The 17,368-nt window shown below is 35.0% G+C and overlaps 1 protein-coding gene and 1 long non-coding RNA gene across 2 annotated transcripts in view; both read right to left on the reverse strand.

Moving 5' to 3' along the window:
• Window positions 1-17,368, reverse strand: part of LOC134678630 (nuclear hormone receptor FTZ-F1 beta) — a 64,241-nt gene that overhangs the window by 36,284 nt on the left and 10,589 nt on the right. The window lies entirely within an intron of this gene.
• Window positions 12,766-13,261, reverse strand: LOC134679402 (uncharacterized). The gene is made up of 2 exons (XR_010100327.1): window positions 13,147-13,261; window positions 12,766-12,951 (listed from the first exon to the last, which is right to left on the reverse strand). It is a non-coding gene; the product is annotated as an uncharacterized LOC134679402 (long non-coding RNA).

Genomic DNA, 17,368 nt, shown 5'->3' on the forward strand with positions numbered 1-17,368 from the left:
ACCATGGTAACTCCAGGTTTAACCGGTTAAACCCGGGTAAGTGAACGGTGCAATTGGCCCAGACGAAACAGGAGCTGAGTTTTAAATATTTTAGGTAAATATACTCGTCTCGCTAACGAAAGCGCCTCCTAAAACTAGTGCGATAAGGACAAGGCGAAAAATCCCGCGTAAAAATCTCAAAAATAGAGGTTTCGTACTCGACTGTTTCCTCCTCTAAAACTTAACCAATCCTAACGAAACTTGGAAATCTAAATGATCATGAAATTATCTGTGTCGGACCGTTTTGCTTTTTTGGCTAATTGATATCAGTTTTGAATACTACGCCTCTCATTGCCGCATAGTCAATTAAATAGGCCATTTTGGCCATTTTTGAAGGGCTGTAGCGCCTTAAAATACAAATATATCAAAAAAAGCAAAACAGTCCGACACAGATATTGACAATATTAATCTGTGTTGAAAAAATCATTGCTCTAGCTTCAAAACCAACGGAGGAAACAGTCGAGTACGTTTGTATGGAGAAATGACCACTCCTGCTCTTAATCGTGTAAAATTAAGAAAATTGTAGGAAGTATCTTGCGTTGCGTTCTTACGGCTTTATTCATAAACGCGTTAATGACCTGAATTAGCTATGAATAGTTTGTCTTCATATGTCATTTTGACTCATGTCATGTATTTGTAAGAAAGGGATAAAACATGTTAAGCGAGCGAAAGATATAAATCAATATTTTCAACAGTGATGCGTTTTGCGCATCTCGAGTTCAAAAGCATCTTTCGCATGGGCAATTCTAGTTGATTTTGCAATGAGTTTAGTTTAAAATATCTACTGTTATCCCCAGACCCAGCCCAGAGCGGGTGACTAACAAGACAACCATGAGCAACAATGAGAAAAAAATGAAAATATAATATGTACCTTCGTTGCACATGTACCTACAGTTTGTTTTTTCCTCAGTCTGAATACAACAGGTTAAGTAGGTATAAGGCACGTTACTGACATACCTATATATTTAGTCTACATAAACATTTTTATGCAATACCAACAAACGCACAAAGAAAGGGATGGAAGCTCATATCGCGACGGCTCACAAACTAGTTACGGCGGTCGTCGACCCCGAGCCCTGTCTAACGGCACCCAGCCTCGCTAAATTCGTTTCATTCACAGAATTTTCTACTATAAACACAGCACGTGCACTTAAAAACAATTGCTTTTTTCAAATTTAGAACGCTGCTAGTTCGATTAGTTTTTGAAATTGGATTATAAATATTAGCACGAGCGGTTAAACAACGCAAGATATACTGCGCGGCTTGCACCAACCCAATAATCCGGGGTTAATCGGTTAAACCTGTAGTTACAATGGTTATCAGTACAATTTGACACTGGGTTTATTGTTTAACCGGTTAAACCCGGGTTAGAATATGGTGCATGTGAACATAACTGTTAAACATCAAATAAATGAAACCCAAATTAACGTTATTAAAGAAATTTTCCGGACAATCGTTCGTTTTTTTAGCATTAGAAAGAACTCCAGAGAAGCACGCGTGCAGTTTTTATCAGGCTCTTTAATTTTCAATAATTATTGCATTATCTAATCTATTGTAACATGGTCAATACATATAATTTACTTCAAATTATTACCGCTAAAAGTGCTGGATTTGGAACCACACGCTTACTTCTGCGAAGTTCTGTCTAATGCCAAAAAAACGGACTACAGGCTAGGAGGCCTTTACAAAAATTAAAATAGTAAAATATCCTCAAGTATTCGACTACAACTAGCCAATGAAAATCCACGGGCAGAAATGTCTGAAACGCGCCCGAGTAAATGTTGTACACCTTGGTTAACTAATTGAGAGGCATGCGGGCTTATGGCCTTAGTCAGTTGATGCAATCTACACAGATTATACTAGTGAAAAATGAAAAAAAAAAACCTTTTTTTTTACAAGGTTTTATTTAGTTTCACCTGACCGTTGTCTGTCTGTCTGTCTGTGTGTAATCAAATCTTGCAAGTTAAATCCACTTCCCGGTTTCCGATTGAGCTGAAATTTTGCATGCATGTATAAATGTATAAATCGGATGACAATGTAATATTATGGTACCATCGAGCTGATCTGATGATGGAGACAGGAGGTGGCCATAGGAACTCTGTGATGAAACAACGCAACCTAATTGTGTTTGGGGTTTTTAGAATTGTCTCGATGTGTATTCGCTGTCTGTCTTAAGAAAAGTACAGTCAGCAATAAAATCTTGTACCAAAAATGAAATTTTTGCCAAAAGCTTATTTTCGTGTAGGTAATGTTTTATTTGAACTCCGGTTAATTTAGACCGGAGTCCTTGTAATTGTAACAGCTTTGCACTGACTTGAATAAAGTGGAAAGAGAAAAGTCGTAGAATGTATTACCCCATACATTTTACGACTCATCCCTTTCAGCACAGACGACATCTTATGATTTTTTAAAGCTTTAGCGTAAATAAAACTAAATAAATTCGTTACGCCAATTTTGAAACATGAAATGACATTCTAGGTGTAAAACATCTAAGAAAATAAATCATATCAAACTGAGAAACGTAGAAATGTTACTTCTCTGTTACAAAAACATTCAGGTTAAAATTAGGGATGTACCGACTAGTCGCCGACTAGTCGGGAAAGCCGACTATCCGGACACATTTGTAGTCGGCGATTAGTCGGCGACTAGTCGGCAAAAATAGCCGATTAGTCGGCACTTTATTAGTGAAAGAAAAAAAAACCAACAGTCAACATTTACCATTATGTTTCATGTCTATTTTACCAAAATACCTATTCAGGGTGTGAAAACTTTTGTTCATGTAATTCTCAGGTCGATCTCAACTGATTCTCGTGTAATTTCATAGAAGTTCTATACTTAAAGGATTTTATTATAATTTTATTACAGTTTTTTTTTTTAATGGTGGAGCCATGGGAAACTATTAATGTTATTGCAAAATTTAGAGACTTATAAACAGGGCACGTTGCTCGTAAAGACGCTGACCACAGGGGATAGGTTCTTAACTGGCGACTACGTACGAGAAATAGAGCCTTGGAAATACCTCGTACAAGTTGTACCTACTGACGGTCTGCTCAGGATCGCAAAATAAAAAAAAGACAGAAATTGAACGAGGATTCTTGTGATAGGTCTCTGAACCTGTAGAGAACACCTTTTAGCCAAGCTAATATATGAATAGCGCAACCAAAAGAGCAAAACTATTGTTTTTCACCTGAACTTATACGAAACTAATGATCTGGCCGACTAGCCGACTAGTCGGCCGACTAATCGGCCATTCGAGCGCCGATTAGTCGGCTAGTCGGCTAGTCGGCCAAATCAATAGTCGGTACATCACTAGTTAAAATACTTACCTACATCAAAAGGAATACATATATTTTTTTTTACTCGTAGACCTCGTAGTCGTTATTCAAAATAAGGAGATTCCTAACAAGCATGTAATTTTTTTTGTGTTGCACTTGAACCATATTGGCTGATAAAATAATTACCCACATCCGTTAAACAGCTATAAAACCGGAAACCGGTTTTCGAAATTCAAAATAAGAATTGAATTAAGTACACGATAATATGTTTTTGAATGTCATTGGAATGTTACATTAAGGCCCACTTGCACCATCCCACTAACCCGGGGTTAACCGGTTAAACCGTTAAGCTAGTGTCAAATTGTACTGGTAACCATGGTGACACTCCAGGTTTATCCAGTTAACCCCGGGTTAGTGAATGGAGCAAGTGGCCCTAAGAGGAAACTTTAACTGGCGTTACGTTACCAGAGAGTAGTAAATTAATCACGAGTGTTAACCTCCATACAAAGTGCCTCCTCTTTGTTGTAGGTGGCGCTATTTACTTTACGCATTTTAGTATTAAATGAATTTTTATACCGGGTGTGGCCTGTAACACGAGCAAATAATTAAAACATAGATTGTACTCCTCAAACGGTGACACTTTTGACAACAACTTTTAAATGTTATGAAGTATGTATTCCCTATTTTTCATACAATTTAAATATTATCTTCAATGGACGCCATCGCCACGCCATTATTATTGTGATTGACGTTGCTTGTCACGCCTTAAACATAACAAAATTCGCAATACATAGCGTCTTAGAATAAACTTTAAAGTGTATTAAAAATTAAACCACAAGTTATTTTTAAAAGTCGCTGAACAAATGTTGGTCAGTATGAGGAGTAGAGCCGACGGTTTAATTTTTTGCTCATATTACAGGGCACACCCGGTAGATACTTATTTGTAATTTTATTAGGGATAGCATGTGAAGAGTTGAATCCCGAAAACTTAACAGCTTTGAGAGAATATATTACACTCAAGTGTAATATAATATTATATATTGTGTTGACAATGGTTGGAAAAAAGTTACAATAAATTAGCATAATATACTTCATTTTTCATTCATAAAGTTTTCATTCGCACCAAGATTAAATGCAAAACATATTAAAAAGCGCCACCTACAACAATAATGAGGCACGCGGGTCATTGTTTGGAAGTTGTCAGTTTTTTTATGTTTACTAGCCCTTGGTTTATCCATTAACTTGGATTTCAAGGTTCCGTGCACCACTGTATAGTCTGTTTCACGACTTCTGTTTTTAAATGTACTTAAATAAATGAATGTAAACAAGCAAAACCAATACTTTATCATTTATGATTCAAATAGTCGTCCAAAAATTTATATGTCATACGCTTTTTTTAATCCTCACAAGTTGAATATTACGTACATTAAGTTACATTAAGTATTCTCAGACAAAAAAATATAAAATTTATATAAAATTAATTTAAATTAAAAAATTTTATTAAATTTATTTATTTGTATAAAATTTTTTTTGTCAAAATTTTCATTTTTGGTACAAGCTTTTATCGCTGACTGTACTTTTCTTTCCACAGGCAACTAATGCTCATCGAGACAATTCTAAAAACCCCAAACACAATTAGGTTTCGTTGTTTTATCACAGAGTTCCTATGGCCACCTCCGGTCTCCATCATCAGATCAGCTCGATGACACCATAATATTGCATTGTCACCCGACTTACGTATGTATGCAAAATTTCAGTCCAACGGAAACCGGGAAGTGGATCAAATTTAACTTGCAAGATTTGATTAATGATTACACACAGACAGACAACGGTCAGGTGATACTTAGGTACTAATTAAAAGCTTGTAAAACGGAGCTAAGGAACTTGACTTTATATTAGCCTAATGGCAATCAGCACCAATTATGAAAAAAAATTTTATTATTATTTCTGTTCCACATTCAAATATCAAACCTCAACATTTATTCAGCAAATGGGCTACAAGGGCACTTTTACAAGTGAACATGGAATTTACTTACAAGCAAAAAAGCAACAAAAATTATACGAGTATAATACATCTGACTAAATTATGTAGATATTGATATAATATAACAACACCGGTTCCGTTTAGTACAAAATTAAGTCTACTTGCAATTTGAACAGGCCTATGAATCACTACTATTTGCATAACGCCATTCCAATGCAGCCGGTAACCAAAAAGATCTATGTTGTAACACAAAATGTGTCATATTCGATCAAAAGGAACCGGGCGATTGGCGCATAAGTTTTAAGTTGCTAAGCATCGTAAATTTTAACGTAAGCGCCAACAGCGTTAAGGGTCATTTAGGATTAAACACGAAACACTTAGGCTTATTCATTAACGGAACGATAAGTGCTGAGAGGAAATTCCTTAAAGTACCTACAGACATTAGAAACTAGGTTATCTATAAGATCTTAATACAATAAGCTTCGTTCATTTTGGTTCATTACACAAGTTTGGCCGAGAGAGACCTGTCTGTAGTATCTACAAGTTAAGCAGATTCTTCTAAAAATGTGATCTTAAATAAAAGCTTTGATTTATCAACAGTGAAACAAAAAGTACATAGGTATATAGTCCTTCGAGCTCTACACCAACGAAAATTGTCATTTAAACCCTGATGGCCTAAGCACCCAGTATTCAAAGAAATTTTCGTTATACTCAGGATTCGCTAAAAAATCGTGAGTCATTGGCTGACAATCTCGCAAGTCTTCCAATTACGGCAATATATTCTGGGCACCGGAAGACCCACTCATAGTTTAGCTGTGATCTTGAATTCTTGAATCATGGCTTCTCAGTTGGCAGACTGTGACCACGCTACCTTTATGGCTCCTCTTCACGTTGGGCCAACGCCAACGCCAACGAGGGACGCATTTATGCGTTAGAGGGAACAAGTGATATTGCTATCTCATTCTACCGCATGGCTGCGTCCCTCGTTGGCGTTGGCGTTGGCCCAACGTGAAGAGGAGCCTTTACACACTTGGCAGTAAAAATGCGAACATATCAGTACCTATAGTGTAAATTTCATTCGATATACGTGACGGGGACATACAGTCTTATACTTATATATCACCTTTTTCTTATTGAATATTTTGAGTCTCTTTAACTTTGCTTCTCCGCCGGACGATATCGGCCTGTGAACAAAATTTTGACAGTTCCGAACAACAAAAGGTAAAACGGGACCCTATTACTAAGACTTCGCTGTCCGTCCGTCCGTCCGTCTGTCTGTCACCAGGCTGTATCTCACGAACCGTGATAGCTAGACAGTTGAAATTTTCACAGATGATGTATTTCTGTTGCCGCTATAACAACAAATACTAAAAACAGGATAAAATAAAGATTTAAATGGGGCTCCCATACAACAAACGTGATTTTTGACCAAAGTTAAGCAACGTCGGGCGTGATCAGTACTTGGATGGGTGACCGTTCTTTTTTTGCATTTTTTTTCCGTAGTTTTTTCATTATGGTACGGAACCCTTCGTGCGCGAGTCCGACTCGCACTTGCCCGGTTTTTTGTTTTTACTTACTTATATTTTTGTCTAGTTGATATCATACATAAAGAACCTAATATCCATATGCAATACATGTGTTTAATTTGTATGTCTGTTTGTAAGAATTTTTTTACCGTCCCAATGTTACTTTTTTTGTTAACTCAAGCGTCACACTAACAGATTTTAATAATATGTACCTATTATCAAATTGTTCCACAACCATTAGTTATTTTTGATGAGTCAGCAGCTAAAAAAATGTTTCGTACCTGCCAATGACTCACTCACTATTATATATCTTGTAGTAATTCGATCGAATGGCGATTTTACTATTTGAGTTAGAGGATACAAATTTAATAGTAGGTACATAAGTACATAACATAGGTTATTTATGGCGTTTAGGGGACATTAAGGCACACTTGCACCATCCCAATAACCCGGGTCCCGGCGTTAAGCAGTTAAACCGTTAACCCAGTGTCAAATTGTACTGGTAATCATGGTAACTCCAGGTTTAACCGGTTAACCCCAGGTTAGTGGAATGGTGCAAGTGGGCCTAATAGGGGCACTAATAGGGGCATTCTAGTGATTGGCGCTTACGTTAAAAAGTCATCATTTTTATTGAAGCATTGTTTTTATAATAAGTAAGTATAACAAGTTTCACCTACACCGGTCACCTGTTACAGGTAGGTATATGTTTGTTATTAGATATTTAAAGTTTTCGCTTTCCTAAATACAATGCAATGTTATTATTGCACCATCAACCTGGTCTGATGATCGTGCACGATCGATTTGATCACTATTAAAATATTCACAAACAATAATAAATCTTAAGTTTGAGAAAACCAAGTAGAAAGTTCTTTCATTAAGAACTTTTGAAATTTGTGCTTAATTATTAATGTAAGTATGCATATTTAGCAACAATTAACGTCGTGAATAAATTTTATTTACAAAGGCTTTTAACTGTCTTTTCAATCTTATTGATTTCAGTTAAATAGTTAAAAAAATCGTCTTCTCGATTATTTCGATTTGGATTGACAGTTTCGTTCGGTAAACTTGAATCATTGGACCTTTAAATTGCTAAAATTCATAACTACCTTAGCCAACGCAAACTTTACCGTAACATAACGGTTGAAAGTTCAAAATCAAACAGCTATCCGTAAACATAAGTCGTATCAGCTCCAAAGATCTTAATCGTTGTTCCAAATTCAAATTTCTCCAACGTCCCTGGACCCGTGAGTCACCGTTCCGCGAACAAGCGGGCCGTTGCGAAACTCAAGGGCTGATTCACAAAGCTCACCAAGCGCATCGCCTCAGAGGCCCCAGCGCACGCACGATTTCCGATTACACATACTTGTAATGTCTCGAGGTCAAATAACGCTAGAGTTAAACGAACAGACGACGCAAGTACTTTTGTGAATTACCAGGAAGGATGTATCACACAACCGTTCCGATTTCAAAAGCCTTATACTTGTGTCTTGTATTAAGATATGATTTTTTAATGCAACGGCCTCGGCCTCGCTCGGGATTGAGAAAGTATGCCCAGGTACCATTGCGAAAAGGTCGCCAGTTAAAACAATCCGTGAGAAAGTCATTCCATATTTAAATAATTATATACAGATTTATAGACTGAGTCATAATAATTATTTACAAAACCTTGAGTGACAGATATTAGCAATAAATAAGTCTGGCGAACCATTTTTGTCAGTACTTATACAGTACAAATATTTTCGTATCATCACAAAAAAAAACAGTATGTTCATGATCAAACATCGTACATTTTCCAGCATTTTTGGTGGAGCAGATTTGTGTTAACGGAATTGGTATAGATAATTTCAACTGAAATGGTAAATTAAGGTTAATATTACCGTAATTAACGCTAATTAGGGCTCAAATTATTTATACCAATTCCGTTCACCACTCCGCTGCACCAAAAATGCTGGAAAATGTACGATCACTCTTCATGATTCATTTTAAATTTTGTTTTTTTTTCTAGATTTATTTTCTCTGCTCTAGGTAATTATATTCGCATTTGGTCCTGAATAATTAACAATGTAGTACATCTCGCTTGCTTGCCATTTGACGCGAATTTAGAGCCGCCATAAAAGAAAAAATCACCAACTGTCAAGATGACACTTCATATAGTTTAGAGCATACATACACTGATTGGGAAGTAACCATGGATTCATGGTTACTTGAGGAGGGTGGGGGTACCCCTTATTCAGGACCAAATGCTTCATATAATCAGGATTGAACTTCACTTCAGGTAAGTTCGTTTAATCCTATCATTATATTCGCATTTGGTCCTGAATAATTAACAATGTAGATGTTTAGAGAAGGGAATTAAATAATTTGTAAAAACCAAATATCTCAAAAAAACTACCCAAAAACAAGCACTTGTATTTTTGGCAAGAATGTATATATATATATTCTAAATATCTATCACCGATACCTATCTGTATATATCAGCAAAGGTCACAAAGGTATACTAAACATAAGTTGTCATGAGAAATCTTAAAGTAGATCAATGTTAAAATAAAACTTCTCCCTCCTATAACATGAGAAATATCAACAATAAAATTAGAGTCTGAACTAATCATGCTATTTTAATAGGTAAGTAAATACTTTGTGAATCAGAGATTCACAAAGAAATCTCAGAGAATCAGAAATTTGTGTACAAAATTTTGAACATGTAAAGAAACCTAATGAATATCTAACAAAAGTAGCAGACTGATTATCTGGAGCCTCCTTTCGTTATAAAACATTATATTCACTGGTGAGACCTGCCCTTATGATCTTTACCTTAACCAATGTGAGACATGATAATTCCAATATGTAAAAATAGAAGAAAATAATTAGAATATGTAAAAATAGAATAGAAGAAATTATAGAGATATTATTACTCCCTCTTTTAGTACTAAGCAGCATCTAAGTAATGTACCTATATTATGGTACTTATATAAATATAAAACTTCCATAAAAGAAAGAAGACATGTGAATGGTTACTATTTACATTAATACTTTCTTGTTACTTGTCTAAGATACGTAAGACAAGGTTTTAAGATATTTTGATGCCATATTTCTTTCTTATATTGTATTCGTTTATTCCAATCAATACGTATATCATTTCCTTCCTTTAATTTATTTATTCATAAACAAATGTGTCTGAATACTCATATTTCTATCTCAGGTCTTTAAAGAGTACTTATTGCTATTCTAAATAAACATAAAGAGAATTGTACTATTTGTTGAAATATGAAGTATCTAGGCCTGTAATCTTAGTTTCAAAATCTCAAGTTTTTTATTCGTGTCATACACCCTCAAAATTAAATAGATTCGCATTGCTTCTCATGTATGCAATTAAGCGTAATATATTGCATGTCCATATTCTAAAATCCGGATACAACTCTTCTTTCCCCGGTTGTAGTATCTTGAGACATGTATGGAGTTGTTTCAACTTATTATAGTAAATTTGTTACTACATGGTGACTTATCACTAGATAGTTTATGTTGGAAGGGATTTAAGTACCCTTATTTAACAAAGTTGTTAAGTGTAACCACTTAACTAAGCTAACTAAGTAGTCACTTTCTAACTATGCTAAAAGGGTATTACCATATATATATAGCCTACACTTAAAACACAATAAATCGCTTTCTTAGCTACAACAAGTTTCACTTTGTATCATATTTTAATATTTTATTTCATCATCATCATCATATCAACCAGAGGACGTCCACTGCTGGACATAGGCATAGAGAATATTTTATTTATTTATTATAAAAGTCTAGAGGTAAGTACTTATATATAAAGATGATCCTGTTGGGTATCATTCTTTCAATTATTTGTTCTAGTATTTCTCAACCACTACATAATCTAATAAAATAAGCAATTTGAACCAAAACAACATGTAATTAGGTCAAATAATGTAAAACATTTATTTAGGACTGTGTGAAATTATAACCACACATACATATGTGGATCGGTCTGTGACGTTTCGTGCACTATCCCATAATAAAAACCACAAATCACTTACAACATGTGCATCCACCTCGAGAATTCTAAATAGGTACTAAGAATAACAGGAAATGACATAGTTATGAGTTATTAATTATGGATCGAGTTAGTCTCGAATGCTCTGTTAAGTGACCAAAAATATCTTCAACAATCAGTTTGGACAGTCGTAAGACTGCTGAGAGGTGTCCCTATCTATCCACTTTCTGTTGAATCTTTACTGATCATATTCGTACAGAGAGTATAAAGAAAATCATATAAATGCAACAAAATGATCTGTTGTAAATTTTATTATACTTGTGAAATTGTTTCAATTCACTACTGATTATTAATACAATTATAATTGATTAATTACATCATTAGAGATAAAAGAAAAATATCTATTGCTCATTATGGCATAAAATGGGCATAAAGCATAATTTTACTTTCGGAACCCAATCCTTCTTACATTTCAGCTCTGCTATCGATAATCGTCTCCGATGGACCTGACCCATTATCATTACCATTAGCCCCCCAACCGTTCAAAGTAATTTTACAGTACCAAAAGGTATCAAACATTCAAACACAAGTATAAATAAATACCTAAGTAATAATATTATTTCATTTTATGTTTTGGCCTTAAAGTTAGCTAAGACCGTTACTATTTTAAAATCTCATGGATTCCGCTATAGATTTGGTAGATAAAGCTTTCTCTTGGCCCTTTAAAAAACAAATTAAACAAGGTAATGGGGACACTAATGTTCAAAAGTTGGGAAATGTAATATTAAATTTAACTATTACCTGCATACTTACCTATGAACCTAATTATCTACCTACCTACCTACCTACTTATATTATATTACCTACCAACCTAACCATTTCTTCTATCTTATCACAAATGTATTCAAGTCTGCTTCAATGGGCATGAACTTGTGCTAAACTGAACCCTATCATTTTGTAAAAGGGTTCCAAAAAATTAATAAAATTTACTAGTTATGTATTTTATACAACATACTGTTCATTATCTTACATTTGAGAGTATTAATAAACTCTCAACTTAAATCAATATATATTAATACATTTTTCTGAAGTAAATAGAAAATATGTCATGTTTCATCATTTCCACCGAAGGCAATTGGGCTTCAAGAACTTAAAATTCCATTGCTCAACTGACTGAGCTATCCGGGGACATTTCATAATTTTGTTCATGTTATAATTGTGACATTTTCAATTATATTTTTATGAGGGTGGCTAAAATAAAATAGTAACCCTTGAAGGGTTATCTTTATGATATTAGAATTTATTAGTAAACTTGTATGGCAATTTACCAAACTGCCTGAAAAGGGAAAAAGTTATTCATATTCACACAGTATGATATTATGAAACAAGCTCAAGCTAGTAAACTTGTAAGTGTTAGTGAAAACAGTATTAATAAGCAATAAACCCCAGGATATGACCTTCACAATAAGGCAGTGGATTGGATCTAGTCCTTATAAAGGCTGTTAAATATAGCATTCTTTTGTACACTAGTATATGTGTATGATGTACACTGCCAAGTCACTTATTTATTTTATTGTATTAGTGCAGGTTACAGAAGTTTTGACTAAAAAAGCTATAATAAAAATGGTAGGCCATTCTTAAGCCTTAAAAGGGTTCAGCATATATTATAAATGTTTAGCATAAACATAATCCAGAGACATTATTCCAACAGAATCCAGAATATTGTTATTATTTGTAACCAGTAAGTAGATACTTAATTAGCATACAATTTTGTTTAATGCCGCTAGCGGGCTTAGATAGAAAATGATAGAATATCATTGTCTATATTAGAATATGCTTGTGTGATTTATTTAAAGTATGTCCATGAAACAGGATCATGTTCATGACTGTGACAAAATTCTTGCGCTGAACTTCAAGTGCTAATGTCATTATAAGAAATTATTAGGTTAAGTATATAAAGCAATTCACAATTTATCATCCCACGGATGACGTATTTCTTCACATCATTCACATGTAATCCATTTTATTATTGAATAGTAGATACTATTGCTCGTCCCAGGGACGAAGGGCTTAGTGCTATGCAAAAAGCCTTATATTATAGTTAAAGTGAGTCGAAAAAGATCTGACCTTCGTTCCACGAACGAAGCACAATGCCGCTACGCGACATGTGGATATTTTGCTATGCTATAAGCCTTATATTATAGTTAAAGTGAGTTGAAAAATATCTGACCTTCATTCCACGAACGAAGCACAATGCCGCCACGCGACATGTGGATATTTTGCTATGCAATAAGAGTTAACGTGAGTTGAAAAAGATCTGACCTTCGTTCCACGAACGAAGCACAATGCCGCCACGCGACATGTGGATATTTTCAAGCCAATATTTCAAACAATGTCCCACGGACCTATGTCTATCTTCTCTATAGAATGAAGCACAATATGTTGTGAATATCTTTAAGCCAACACCTCCAACAATGTCCCACGGACATAGACAAACTAGTCCCACGAGAATGTATAAAAACTTGATAAAAACTTTGTATAGGTACTCTATAGTAAAGTGAGGTTAGGTACACAACTATTGTATTAGACTCCAAGTTTCCCCACGGGAACACTTTTAGCACGTTATATTTGCAAGAATTTGGAAAAAGAACCTTACTTAGTACTTTTGTTTACCAGCTGAACACAAATGCTGATTAAATCATCCGTAAAGATGTACAATGCAGTACATGTGATGCTGATATACTTACGTTGCGATATTTACAAATTTCACTTTCCATGTACACATTGCACTGCATATCTACTTTTTGGGTATAACTGCATGGGAAAAACTAGTAATTACTCGATAAAACTTAATTTACTAGCAGTATGCGACAGGTGCGTGCCGGCGCGCAAACAGAATATGAAATGTCAAATGGCAAGCAAGCGAGATGTACTACATTGTTAATTATTCAGGACCAAATGCTTCATATAATCAGGATTGAACTTCACTTCAGGTAAGTTCGTTTAATCCTATCATAATATAGCACAACTGAGTTTGAATTGAACCCACAAGTTTGACCACCACACACATGAAACACAAAATGAAAAAAAAAATGTTGTTCAAATAAATTATCCATGACCAGGTGGCCATGATTAGAGGCGATCAATGTGATCATTATAACTCGCGTTATTGTCTTAGCCGTGCAATTATTAAAAATAAAAAAATGTTCTGATACAGCCACGCACCTGTTCTTATAATATCTAGACGTATATCTACACATAGTACACATACGTTACGTACGTGTATGTGTGTATGAACACATATGTTCCACGATGCGCTGGCAGCCTTGAAGCATCGGCCGTCAAAACATGTCTGCCTCTACAAGTCTACAGTACGTATACCAAGAACGCATCATGCGCAATTAATATAACTGACTGGTATATTATGTGTTGTTTATGGGACCTTATATCTCTCGCGTTGAATGATGGTCCCTATGAAAGTTCCTCCGAGTCTCGTCTGGTTAAGATTACAGAAATATGTTTTTGAAGTATTCTTATTAAATACTTTAATTAGTGTCCGACCGAAACATGTTGTTTTGCCGAAACCGAAACCGAAACCGAATGTTCGGCTTTGGCTCTAGTTTCGGCCGAAACCGAAACCGAAACCGAAACTTTTGTAGACTTGTTAAAATCGTTGAAAAAATGTCATAAAACCCCTTTTATACACATATTATGGGGCTGTCAACACCCAATATCCTTGAAATTGATGTCACTTAAGCAGTTTTTTTTTTTAAATTACTAGAGTTAGACCAAGATAACTCTGCAACGATTTTGATAACACACGCAGTGCAAGTGTTATTTTAAACGTCAAAACTTCTATGAAATTATGACGTATAAATAACATTTGCACTAGTTGCACTGCGTATGCTATCAAAATCATTGCAGAATTTTCTTGGTCTAACTCTATTCATTCACCAGTCAAGTTAACATGTCAACCAAAAAACCAACCAAAAACGCGAGCACAAAATTTTTTGTTGATGATCGCAAGGTCGGGTACCAATCTTCACCTGGGCCTAAAAGTCCGAAGTGCCCCAGTGAGGCAAACTTTCATGCGAAGTCGCCGTGCCGTGCTTTAGGCTTCAGGATAAGTAGTTGAGCACAGACTCCAACCAATGTCCATTGTATTAAAAAGCGAGACCGCAGGCCGAGCATGGCGCAGCGAGGCCAAAGGCTAAGCTGAAGTAGAGGACACGTGGAACACAAACCAATAGTAAATTGAGGTAAAATCACTCATTTACACCGCAAAAATTAGACAGTGTGCGCGTTATAGGTATTGATACTGACAGCCTCTTAAGACTGCGTCGACCGTCCAGTGGCGCCCTCATTAGTGGAATTGTGTTTTATAATAAACCAATTAATTTCTGTACCTATACATGAATCAGTATAATATGTAGGTATTAATATTGTTGTCCTACTTATTCCCCAATTAACTTTTGGTCTTATTCCGAAGTACCATTTCGTAAGTTTCGGCCGGCCGAAAGGTTCGGCCGTTTTTTGGCCGAAACCGAAACTACAGCCGAAACATGTTCTTTTGGCCGAAACTGGCCGAAACCGAAACCGAAACCGAACCTTCGGTCGGACACTAACTTTAATGTTACATTTCTAAATAAAAAATGCTAAACTTTTACGATACTACGCGACGTAAGCGCCATAAGGTACCTTTACCCGTGGAACGTCACATAAGTATGTACACTAATAAAATTAGTAATGGTAATTGTAGACTGTTATTTTGACCCAGAGGGCCTTGTTTTGCAATAGTAAAAGGCAAAACGCAATTAATTGTTAAGCAAAACTTATGAAAATATTGAACAAACTCAACACAATTGTCTTGTATATCTAATAAAAATAATAAATTCTACATGACATGACATGACTTCAAATCAAAGGGCCTCTACGTGTTGGATCTATGTCTCCACGCAAACCTATCAAAAGACCGGGAATAATAGGCCCGTGAAATCCAAAATGGAGATACAATAATAAATAATTAAAATAACGTCATTTATAAAGTACTCATTATCGAAGTACGTTTGACTATGTACTATACTATAATTACTATATTTATATAATATACTTACATATAAACTTCCTATACTTTGTAAGTTGTAGTTAAGTACTCGTAATAGGTACAGTACCTACGTGCAACCAAAAATTCAAAGCTATTATTAATTATTATAGCTTTTTAACTTAGAGAAAATTAACTTATTATTCTTAAATAATTCAAAAGTAAAAGAGGAATATTATAAGTACCTATTCTAAAATGAAACGCAAAAACCGTTTATTTTAAACATGTTCGTTTTCGTGCTGTTTGCAATAACAATTGCAAGAGAGTGCAGTCGCAGCTTTATTCCGAGAACATTGTGATGTCTCACGGGTAAAGGTACCTTATGGTAGTTGGCGCTTACACTATTTTTAACGCATCTCCAATACTATTGCGGTGTTCTGCAGCGTAAGCGCCAACCGCCATCATGTACAGTATTTTTACTTCCCTCTTTTAGAATGCAGTCTATGCAATACAATATAATGTACTTAACGTACTGGCTTTCTTAGCTTATAATAATTTACTGATATATTTGTAAAACTACGTATACAAGAAAATAAACATCGTATCATCATAAAAAAGGTCGATCCTTAAAAGAGGCCCTTGGCGCTTACGTCAAAATAATAAAAATTAAAAACACGAATATTGAACTAAGTACTTATGAGTAAGTTAAATATATACAACACAGTTAAACATATATTTTAAAACTTTCAAAGCTTTTGATACCCTATTTCATAATTTTAGAAGATTGTTTTTATTGTGACGTCACATATTATATGACATACCATACATCTATTACATTGAGAGGCATTCATCAGTGTCTAAATATCGTTCGTCATATAATATACTATCGACCCGCCCCGGTTTCGCACAGGTTACACAAAACCTAAACACACTATACACCTAAACCTTCTTCAAGAATCTCGCTATTGATAGGTGAAAACCGCATGAAAACCCGTTCAGTAGTTTTCAAGTTAATCGCGAACATACGTACACACAAACAAACAGAAGTGGCGGGGGACTTTGTTTTATAAGGTACTTTAAAGGTTAACAAATTATACACTTTAACCTTCATCAAGAATCACTCTATATTGAGTTATTGACAGGTGAAAACCGCATGAAAATCTATTCAGGAGTTCTTGAGTTTATCGCGAAAAAACACACAAACAGACAGACGCGTCAGGGGACTTTGTTTTATAAGGTACTGTAGTGATCACTAAGTTTTAATATCACGTATTTGTTAAACCTAACCAAACTAAGGCCCCGATTCGGATTTTCGGAAATAGACATTTATTAGACATCACCAAGATACGATAACGATATGTTTAAGATCTAACCTGTCAAATTTGACATTTGCGCGATTCTGGAGATACTCTTGATCGATTTCCACAGGATATGACTTAGAGATCCAGTTCACATCTAATAGATATCTTACTCTATCTAACGTAAAAGTGACATTGGTTGCCA

The sequence above is a fragment of the Cydia fagiglandana genome, chromosome Z (genome assembly GCF_963556715.1).
Source record: "Cydia fagiglandana chromosome Z, ilCydFagi1.1, whole genome shotgun sequence".
NCBI classification, from domain to species: Eukaryota; Metazoa; Arthropoda; class Insecta; order Lepidoptera; family Tortricidae; genus Cydia; species Cydia fagiglandana.